The sequence below is a fragment of the Anas acuta genome, chromosome 15 (assembly GCF_963932015.1).
Source record: "Anas acuta chromosome 15, bAnaAcu1.1, whole genome shotgun sequence".
Lineage (NCBI taxonomy): Eukaryota > Metazoa > Chordata > Aves > Anseriformes > Anatidae > Anas > Anas acuta.
Genome location: NC_088993.1, coordinates 6,218,934 through 6,229,715, shown reverse-complemented (window position 1 = coordinate 6,229,715; position 10,782 = coordinate 6,218,934). Strand labels below are relative to the sequence as shown.

The window sequence follows — 10,782 nt, the reverse complement described above, 5'->3', positions numbered from 1 at the left end:
CCAGCACAGGCCGCCCCTGGGCCCTGCCTGGAATATGGATGGTGCTGGAGGCGGCTCTGGGGCTGGGCCCAGACCCAGCCTCTCACCTCTGCTGCGAGGCACTGGCACTGGGATGCCTGCTGGCATCACCTACCAAATCAGTCCCTCACGCCCTGAACTGGCAGGCTCAGAAAGCAGGTCCTGGGACACAGAGCTTCGGCCTCAGCCCACAGCCCTGCCGCCCGATTGCACCTCGCCAGTGCTAGTGGCTCTGTGGTCATACTTGGGCATCTTTCAGCTGATCTGACGAGCTCAGTTTATGCCTGTGTGCGCACAGGCCTTGGCAGCCTGCTCGTAGAGTCCTGCTTTAACCTCAGGCGGGGAATAAATCTGATGGGCACGGGGTGCCGGCCCTTGTCACGCTCCCAGGCTTGATGACAATTAACATATTGCTCCGTGAACGGTGCCTGCTTTGTGTGACCGCTCTTATCTCAGCGAGCTGACATGTTTTGCCCTGTATTTTCACCCGTGTGAAGTATCACCCTGGCCCTACAGGCCGGCTTGGCTTTCCCACACTGCCCTCCCGGCAGCAGGACGTGCCAGTGGTTCTGCTGTGTGGTACGGCCCCATCCCTCCTGACAGGGCCTGAAACTCAAAGGAGGCACAGGAGGGGGGACAGGGACCCCTGCAGCACCCCTGGGGCTGGGTTGGGGATATGAGCGGCTGCAGAGCCCACGGTGAAACCTGTGGCAGGTTCACCCCAGCAGCCTGGCTGCTGTGGCTTGTTGTTGGATGGCCACCTTGGCGGGCGGCTCATGGGCCTGCGTGCTGCTGGCATGGGGCTGCTCCCTCTGAAAGGGCTGTGCTGGGGTGGGCGGCCGTCACCTGGCAGCCAGGACCCAGCAGGGCTTTGAGATCCTGGTCCCACTGTGCTGGGACAGTCCCACAACATCCCCACTTGGAAGCCCCAGGATGGGGCAGGATGTGATGTGCCACCCCCAGGGTGACGGCTGGTGGCTTCCCAGGGTGGCCGGTGCCCAAACTCATCCCACACGGCCCTTTTTGTTCTCTCCAACTTTCACCAAGTTGGAGGGTGCTGGAGTGAACCAAGCCTGGCCAACACTCGCTCCACGATGCCTCATGCTGCGCACGGGAAGCCACCAGAGGGAGGTGTCCATCTCCTCAGCTCACAGCCATCAGCGCTGCCTGTTTGATCCTTCAGGAGAAGCAAAGTACCCAAGTGTGCTCAATGCCAGATGCGTCTGCGGTATTACAAATAATCCAAGTAACAGATTACTGTGTCACCACTTGTTTGCTCTGTGTGCCACCAGCATTGTCTTACATCTCTGTGGTCACTGCGGCCTCTCCAGCTGCCATCACTTGTCACCATCAGTCACACGCACTACCCTCAGACTTGGCCATTAGGCAGATTAGCCTTAATTGGTACTGCCCGTCATCACTAATCATTATCTTCATTGTCAGCTTCAACACCACCCAACGCCTACAATTTCCACTTATTAGGAGCGTGGAGGATTCTTTGGCGCGTGGTGTCTCTGATCCCAGATCAGATATCCTGTCTGAAAGGGACTCCCCAGCTGGGCATCATGTGCGGGGACCCCAGCTCCATGAGCGGGGTCTGCTGGTGCTCCCAGCACGTTGAGCAGCTTTGTCTCCTCCTGGCTCCGAATCCTGCTCTTTTTTCACCTGCTGCTGGCGATGGGATGCAGCTGTGGTGAAACGGGACCCATCTCGTGCTCCCTTGGGGCCTGGGTGAGCTAAGGGGGCTTGGGCCATCACACCAGGCTGCCCCAGGTCTCTGCTGGGACTGCGTTTTGCACAGGCTGAAAGTGGGACGTGGCAGCAGCCGGCTCCCTCTCCATACCCCTAGGGTTCTCAGTTGGGTCCCTCTCTGTTTCCACGGGCTTTTTGGGCAGGAGCAGGCACCCAACAGGTGGGCACACGGGACTGGTGTCCTTCGGCTGTCAGGGTGCTCAAAGCAGGGCAGGCGCGAGGCAGAGGGATGGTGCCCATGGGTGGCACCTCCGTGTCCCCTGCTGTGCCCTGGCTGGGAGGGCAGAAGGCACAACTCCTGTCTGATGTGCTGCCAGTCCCGGAGAGGGGGGGAGCAGCTGTGGCGTGTTTAGGAGGGACACAGAAAATATCGGGGTGGGCTATGGGGAAGGTCAAACAAACCATTTATTTTCAGTCACAGTGGTCAGATGTGAGCGTCTCTGTTTAGGAATCACATCCAGATGCTGAAGTTAAACATCTGGGCTTCACCCCTGTGTTTTGTCTACACCCCCTGAGCGCGGCATAGCCTTTGGAGCCATCTGCTGAGGCGCTCTCACCTCGTTCATCAGCCACCCCTCACCTCCAGCCAGGGCTCCCAGATCCCCTCCGTTTCCGCAGCTGTCACTGGTGCAATGAGCCCACAGGCCTCAGATTCACGGGTGTTTTGCTCTTGTCCCTGGGGAGGTGGGGAAACAGCAACGTGGGAGCACTTTTGGTACAGCTTTGAGTCAGACCTTTCATGTCCTGGAGAAGAAGAGGGCTCTGTGTGCCAGGAGGGGGGTGGACAGACCATTTTTGTCCCCAGCGGGGAGCAGGGCTTGGTGCTCGCTACGTGCCTCCAGCCCTGCACCCACGGAGTGCCAGCCCTTCCATGGAGGTTTGTGTGCCGGGCATCTGCTGCCCAGGCAGCTCACGTCCTGTTGAGCAACTCAGCTGGCACAAACAAATCAATCTGTGGGAGGAGGTCTTGAAAACCTAAGTGCAGCCAGTGCTGGAGCATAGCTGGCGGTGTGGCCGTGCTGCAGCGAGGCTGGTGCCGGCCAGGCTTGATCTTGCAAGGCGCCAGGAGCAGGGTGACCCTGGTGGAGACGGGGCTGGGTTGGCAGGGGGCTGGGACTGCCGCAGCTGCCCCCACAGTTCCAAGTTCCTGAAAATCTCTGCAAGAGAAAGACTCTCCCGGTGTCCCCAGCCTGCTTACATCTGTCTATCACCCAGTTTCCAGTGCTGCAGACTTGGGAAGGCTGCAGTGGGGCATTGGAGAGCCTAAAGAGGGACCTGAATTGCAGCTGTGGTGACAGTCCTGCTTTCCTGTGCAGGAGCCTGAGGCACAGTATATTTTACAGTCTTGTACCAAGGACACTCATCACCTCTGGAACTGGCTGAATAGTGGAACTGTTTCCTTTCTGGAGGTTAACCATCAGTGAGTGATGGCAGAGATGGGGTTTTGAAGCAGAGCTGGACAAACACAGCACTGAAATCTTCCTGGGTGCCATGGAATCTTCAAAATTCGGATTTCAATTTAAATACCCCAACTGATTCTTCTTGTTCAGAAGGGACTAAAGAGCAAGAAGCCCCTTGTTCAGCTGGAATCCTCCATCCTCAAAGCCTTATGGTGGCGAGGCATCCTGTGCTGCCTGTAATAGCTGCACTGTGTATCAAGGAACCCTGCACTTACTGCTTCCCACCCAGAGACCTGGAACAGGCTTACCAAGAGATGTCCCTTCTGTTTCACACGGGGAAAACAAAGCCCAGAGACACGTCCCCTTCCCTAAGGCAGGCAGCAGAGTCGGGGGCAGAGCTCTGGTCCCCAGCACCTCTCTGTGATGAGCCTGCTACAAGGGGACCTCTCCAGCAGGGTTCTTGGCTGCTGACAGAGGAGGATGAGCCATTGCCAGGAGCAGAGATCACAAACCTGGATGGGAAGTGCAGCTTCATGGTCAGCGCTTCCTTGGCTCAAAACTTCAGGCACATAAAGATCAAAGAGCTTTCCCATGCTTTGCTTCATTCTTCTGCTGGGAAACTTTGTAAATGTTCTGGCACAGGCAGCCTTGAAGCACCTTCTCAGTGAAGATCAGATCCAAGATAATAAAAGAGAAATTTGGTTCCTTTCAGGGCTTCCAAGGGGAAGGGATTCTGAGCACAAGCTGGAGCAGCAGAGCCTGGGTGTGTTGGCAGTGCCCCCGGTCCCATCTCCTCCAGCTGGGGCTGGGAGAGCCGCTGGCTCTGGGTCCTGGATGCAAAGCCCAGTCCCTATTTCCCAATGGCTGGCTCCGTGCACAGGCAGCTCTGCTCGGGATGTGTCAGCTGCGGGCAGGCAAAACTGACCTTCATGTGTCTGGCTCTACAGGGTGCATCGTCCTTCCTTTGCTTTTTTTTTGGTCTTTTAATCTTTTTTTTTTTTTTTTTTTTCCTGAAACTTCAGTTCTGCCGTGCCGAGGTGCAGTCACACGTGGTGGTGGGGCTGATGCTTGCCTCCTCCTGCGGGGAGACGGAGATGGGGGTCAGCCTAGCAGCCCCGGCGTGCTGAATGTGCTCTGTCTGCTGCCTGCCCATGCCCTGAGCCTGGAGAAATGTGGGGTCTGGCTGCAGGGAGCTGAGCAGCAGCCACAGGGACCATGCGTGGTACTCACCTGTGACATGAGCTCTGTCCTGCCATCAGATTTCTGGCCTCCTGTTCAGGCAGGCCAAGCCTGAAGAGACATTTGGAGCTGATTAATTAGTCAAAGGCAAATAGGTCTAGAAACAAGGAACAGCTGGCCACCTGGAATGGAGACCAGCAGTAGGTTTATTTCAAGGCCAGAGGCAGCAAGCAGGAGCTTGGGAGGGTTTGGGGATTTGTCGCAGCTAATGGCTGTGTGACAAAGTCTCCTTGTCCCTGGAAGCAGTCCCCTTGGGGCTGGCTGGTGATGCTCTGCAACACCTTAGCTGCAGTTTTTGTTTAGCCTGGCCAGCAGGAAGGCTTGCCTTATGCCTCCAGTTGGCTGTGGTTCAGAAAGGGATCAGAGAAATGCTGGTGAGTGGGTGGCTGTTGAGCTCAGTGATTTGGGTGTCCCGGAGAGCCGACTACTGCTGGGAAGGTCTCTTTTGAGCTCTTGTATTTTTCCCTAAACATCCACAGTCAGCTAATACTGGACACCCAACCCTGGCCACACAGGCCTTCTGATGTAACCCTGTGCGGTGAATTGAAATGCATCCCCGTGAGCTCCCTACAAAACTCATCTTTCTGGCCTCTTTTTTTGCCTCTTCTTCCTGAGCGTAGGTCCCAGAATTTGCTTTTGTCCTCAAGAGGCTGGAAAAATCAACTTGTTAAAATCTTCTGTGGGATGGAAAGTTCCAGAAAGAGGAAAAAAAAAAATAAAAAGAGGGCAGAAATTCTCAATTCAGCAAACTTCACTTGCATATCTCATGCTCCAGGCTGTGCCCTCCGAGCTGGCCGGGAGGCTCCAGCCTCTGCACCGAGCTGCACAGGGACTTTGTCCCTGGAGGCTGGTGCCCTTGGGGTGGGACTGGTGGTGAGCAGCAGCAACCTGCGATGCCAAGAGGGGTCACGGGATGCTGCATGGCAAGCTGACCTCAGGCTGCTCTGCTTCGGCTCTGAGGCTTGGCCTTTGGGGGAAAACCAGAACTTTCTTGCGGGGAAAACATTACTTTTGCAGAAGCTGTGTTTTCCACCAGAAAACTGCTGACCAGAAACGCTGTGGGCAGATGAGGCTTGGCTGAATAAAGAGTGCAGCCCTTGTGTGGGGTGTCCCAGAAGTGGGGTGAGGCTGTGCCTGCTGTAGGCACCTCTGCTCTGACCCCGAGTTCATCAGACGGGGGGCTGAGGAGTCCAACCACCCGCCCTGGAGCAGCAGCTCGTCCCTGCAGGAGGGACAGATGACCAGCCAAAGGCACAAGCACGTGTCTCTGGCTAGGTTGCATTTTCTTGGTGGAGGAGGAGGAGGGGAGCTCCCAGACCTCATCTCACACCTGGGCTCTCACTGGGTTCCCCCACTGAGCTTCTTGGTCCCTGTGAGGCAGCAGGATGCTGAGCGGTTCTCCATGACAGGCAGACACAGTCAGTGTGCAGCCTGCACCTCGGCCAGGTCTGGCCTTTCTTCGTGGGAGAGCAGCAAACCAAAATGTCTTGTCTCTTTAATTCCCCTCCGGACTAGGTGTCTCCATGGCCTCCTGCCCCCTCTCAGTGTTGTTATTAGGCCCAATTTGTGCAGCAGATTAACTTGTCCCTGAGGTTGGAAACAAGTTTCCATTTTCTGTGAAAACACATTAATTAATAACACTGGAGATGTTGCCGTTTTGTCCATCTGCAGAGAAGCGAGGTCTGACAGCACCTAACACGAACCAGCTGCTCCCTGCTCCGAGCTGCCCCGGGCACTCCCCCCATCCCGTGCCCAGCAAATTACAGCGTCTATTTTGGAGATTTGGGGCCGGGGAAGCCACGTCCCCTCCGGCTCACCTGGGCTGCAGGGGAAGAGGTGCGGGATGTCAAGCACGGCCACGCTGAGAGCTCAGGCTGGAGATGAGCTGCAGCAGCTTGCGGTGATGCCACGGGGATGAAGCACCGGGCACCCCGGGCTGGTGCTGCTGGCGTGGTAGGGGACAGGCTCCCCACGGGATGAAGGGAAGAGTTTGGGCTTTGCTGCTCACGGGGTGCTGGCTGGGTTGCAGGTGGGCACCATAAGCACAGGGCTGGGTGGTGTGGGATGAGCTACAGCTGTGCTGCGACTGCTTCCCCAGCACTGGGCTGCTCTTGCTGGAGCCGCAGCCTGCCGAGGGAAAGTTTCCAGCCACTGTGGAAAACCCAAAATGATGAGTCAGAGGGCTCAGAAACCAGAAGGTGAAGGAACAGACGGCTGTTTATTAAAAAAAATTTTGCAATCTCACAGTTTTTAAGCTCATCTTGTTGTTTTTCTGGCTTTCCTAGACAATCGTGTTGGGAAGGTGTGGGCATGCCTTGTCTGTGCCTGTCCTTGGGGACTTTTTAATGGGTTGGCAGGCTTCAGACCAATTCCGACACCGGATCCTGCAGGTTACATGGCAAGATGCCACCGCCTCGAGATCCAGACCAGAGCAGCTCCTCTTCCAGTGACCAGAGGGATGTGGTGGGAGATGGCTTTGGTCTGGCTCCCTGGTGGGCACCGGTGAACCCAGCCAGGAGGCGAATTCTTGGAGAAGTGGCCAAGCTGCTCCTGGGGCTGGTGGCATTGGTGACATCTTTGTGTGGATCTCACCTGGTTTCTGAGCACGTGGGGTGGTGCTGGAGCATTGCTGTGAGCTCTGTGGGTCCCCACGTGAGTGTTTGGTGTGGGATGAAACACATTGGGGTGCTCCCAGGCTGGTGGGCTCAGTCCTGCTGGAGCAGGAGCCCACTGCTGCCTTCCTGGCTGCCACGGGGCTGCTGCTGGGCAGAGTCAGCCCTGACCGGCTCAGCGGTGGCGGGGTGGTGCTGAGGGGGGGTCTTTTCTCTCAGCAGACTGCCACTTCTAAGCCCATCTTCATAGCGCGGGCTGGCTTTGAAGGAGAGCTCCCAAGTATGCGTTTCATTAAGATTTAATAAAGCAGCTGCCTGCTCCTGAAGCACAAAATGATTATTAGACCCTTTATTGAGGATTAATAGCTATGTAATCAGCACGTATCTGGTTCCTACAGGCATCTATTACATAGCTTCTAAACCTCAGTGAATATGTTTCTAATTGGCCTTTAAGAACATGCTGTTGCTTTATTAAGCCCTAATTAAATGCATATTGGGTGAGGTCCATTCAGAAGTGGTTATTGTGAACTACTTGTCATTACCTAATATGTGCAACCTAATGTGTGTTCAGCTTATTTGCTCTGTTAATTATTATACTTTATGGCCTTTGTTTGGGCTTTGTGTCTGTAATTTGGATCGCATATGTTGTTTTCCCCCCTGTTAGAAGTGTTCTGAAGCCGTGGGTGCTACTGGCCAGGGAGCAGAGGACTGAGCAGGCATCGCCAGGGCGGGTGGCAGAGATCCTGCAGAGATCCTGGCGTTGGCACGGGCTGGCTCCTGCCTGAGCTCCTGCAGCAAGGAGGCCACCACTTGGACCTCAAGTAGCTTTCCTCCCTGCCTTGCTCCTGGTCTGCCAAGCAGGGGGACAGGGCTCCTTTGCTGTCTGCTCAAAGCTCCGTCAGTCATCTCCTACAGGTATGCAAGCCCGTTCCTCAAAACCTCGTGTCCAAAAGCTGTGATGCACCAGGTATGACAATTAAGGGGAGATCAGAACATAGCCGCTGGCTGCACAGCAAAAGGGTGGATGCAGTGGGGATCTCAGCAGAAATGAAGGGTTGCAAGGGCAGCTGGTCAGCAAGGTGCTGGCGGGACAATGCTGTGTCCGACCAAGCAGGTTGGCTGGGAACCAAGTGTTCTGGGAAGCTACTTGGACAGAGGTTTGGTTCGGGACCTCTTTTTTATTTTTGTTTTTCAGTGCCAGAATATCTCAACTCAGCAGGTTCAGGACAGGACAGGTTTGGGAGGAAACGACACTTTACTGTAATTTGCTGTTGTGTCATCTTGTCTAAGGCAGAATGGAAAAGTCAAAAATCAAGGAAAGTCGGAAGTGGAGCAGAAATCCTTCAGTTTGCCCAAAGCAAGCCTTTTTTTTTTTTTTTTTTTTTTTTTTTTTTTTTCTTCTGAGGGAGAGAGGAAGGAATTTTCCATTGTTGGAGAATTTCAAAACTCCCCAGAGCTGCTGGGAGGGGACCGTGCCAGCCGTGAGCACTTTCCCAACACCCGGTTCCCATCCTTGGCTTGGCACTGCCGCTGCCGTTTCCAGTGGATGGGGGCAGTGCGGGGATGCCTCCACGGGCAGTGCCATGAGGGCACGCGTCTCCGTCCAGCTCTGCGGGGAGTGCATGCTCTGCGTGGCCAGAGGCACGTAATTAGGCATTTAAATGGAAACCAGCTCATCCGGGGACTGTGCTCTTTGCAATTTGGGCTGCCGCTGTCCATCCGTGCTTCGGCATCCTACATGGGGTGAGGCTCAGCTCTTGGCCCCGTGCTGCCCTGTGTGGGCTCTGGTCCCTGTCCCTCCCGGGCTGCCTCTTGGTCCTCAGCCTGGGCTTTCTGCAGCTCTGCCGTGTGACTGCTGGGATAAATACAGGCGGATGCTCTGATTCATGGAGAATAAGCACCTTGCCCCAACTTTCACCTCCAACTTGAACTGCCCCCAAGTCAAACTCGCTAACATTTGAAAACGTTTGGTTAACTCCCCTCCCTCGCCTTTATTTTATTTTTTTTTAAGGTTTTGCAGCCTTTGTACTTTCTACATCCCTGCTGGAAGCAAAGGTGCCAAAATACTTCGCGAAAGCCTGTTCCTGCAGTACTTCCCAGACCTTCCCGCACTAGGAAATGCCGGAAATCGTGGGAGCAAGGCTGCTCCCTGGAGAGTCCTGACACAAGTTTTGCAGACCCTGAAGATCTGGAAAAGCCTAAACTTCCCAAGACATGGACTTCTCTCCAAAGCCAACAGGAACTCGGAAACTTTGGGCCTCTTGGTTTCGTTGCTCTGTAGACCCTGAATCTTTAAAGTCAACCTTTGTTTTATATTTATACGTTGCACGAATATACCCTTATTTTTCTAATTAGGGAGTCTGGGTCAAAAATTCCTCGTTAAAGCTGCCTGCAGGCCAGAGTTTGTCTTGCTTGACTTGAGGCCAAATCGCAGAGGTATCTGGGCTTGGAGCTGAATCTCCTCGCCTGCCTTCTGAGTTGGTGGAGGAAGCCAGAGCTCGGGGCAACTCTCCCAGCACAAGGGCTCCTCTTCCCTGCGCCCAGCGAGGGAGATCAAGTGTCAGTGGGAGCCGGTGCCTTGGGGGCCGGTGTGGCTGGACACCCAGCTGCATGCTGGTGGCATGGGGAGAAGGATGGAGCCTCGATGGGCTGAAGCAGCATCACTGAGGTTAACGGGATGGGATACAGGGGATGTTCTCCTCTTCTGTCTGAGTTTCAGTTGGCACAGAAATCCCCATCTAGCTCCCACCCATGACCTCAGATTTGAAAAAGAGAGTTCATCTTCCAGAGAAAAAACACTGTGGGGGATCCCATTTTTCGGGGCAGGGCAGACCTGGGGCCCTGGAGCTCAGCTGTGGGGCCACTGCCTTGGGCCAGATGCAGCTCCTTGGCCCAGTGCTGCCAGGCTCGGCTGGGGAAGCATCAGGGTGTGTAGAGCGCGTGGGTAGGCGAGGGGCGTGCGGGACGTGCTCTCCCCAGGCACACCAGCTCTTCAGGACTGGTTTGGGTTGAAGTTTAAGAACAGCAAACTATTGTCTGTTCATTTAACAGACCGTTTCCCAATGACTTTGCTCCAGGCTAATTCATTTCAATGGGTTTCCCCTTCCTGTAGATTTATCTTGCCTTTCTTCTCGTTCCTAGAAAATGCAAGGGAAAGGGGAGAAGAAGATGCTTCCTTTGGAAATATTGCACTGCTTACCTGCCCTGGAGGGGGAGAGATGAGGATTCACAGGGAAGCTGAAAAAGGAATCTTCCTTTTGAAATTTCCCTTAAAATAAAAAAGTAACAGTTTTGGCAAAGCCTTCTGGCCGCAATCTCATCTTGTTCCGTTTCCAGACAGGGAGAGAAGCCTTGGGGGGCATTTTTCTGCTGTGTGGAGCCTCCTTTCAACTTGCTCCCACTCTGGTGGCAGCATGGGGCTGTACCCTGGCACAAGGCACCCTCAGCCCCTATGTGGGTGAGCCTGGAAAGCCGTGAGCTGCCGGCCTGGGTCCCTGCCCTGCTCCCCCCTGCTGGGGTGGTGGGCTGTAGCTCATTCCCAAACCACCAGACTTTGTTCAGCTCATCCCGTGCATGGTTCCCATCCGTGCATCTGCAGTAGCTGAGGGCTTGAGCGACGTGATTTCCAGAGCTTTCCTGATGTGTCTTCTCCTGGTGGAAGAAGTACATGCCACAGTGCCCCCCGGCCTCCTGGCTGGTGCGTGTGGCCAGCAGTAGCCGTGCTGTGCCCCCGCGGTGCCCCCCAGCCTGCTGGCAGCGGG

At 55.2% G+C, this 10,782-nt stretch overlaps 2 long non-coding RNA genes across 2 annotated transcripts; one reads left to right on the top strand and one right to left on the bottom strand.

The window, feature by feature from the left end:
- Nucleotides 1-1,665: 1,665 nt before the first annotated feature.
- Nucleotides 1,666-4,620, bottom strand: LOC137864868 (uncharacterized). Its single transcript, XR_011101664.1, has 2 exons — nt 4,401-4,620; nt 1,666-4,248 (listed from the first exon to the last, which is right to left on the bottom strand). It is a non-coding gene; the product is annotated as an uncharacterized lncRNA (long non-coding RNA).
- Nucleotides 4,621-6,397: 1,777 nt separating this feature from the next.
- On the top strand, nt 6,398-10,540 carry LOC137864869 (uncharacterized). The gene is made up of 3 exons (XR_011101665.1): nt 6,398-6,607; nt 6,695-7,936; nt 9,033-10,540. It is a non-coding gene; the product is annotated as an uncharacterized lncRNA (long non-coding RNA).
- Nucleotides 10,541-10,782: the final 242 nt, after the last annotated feature.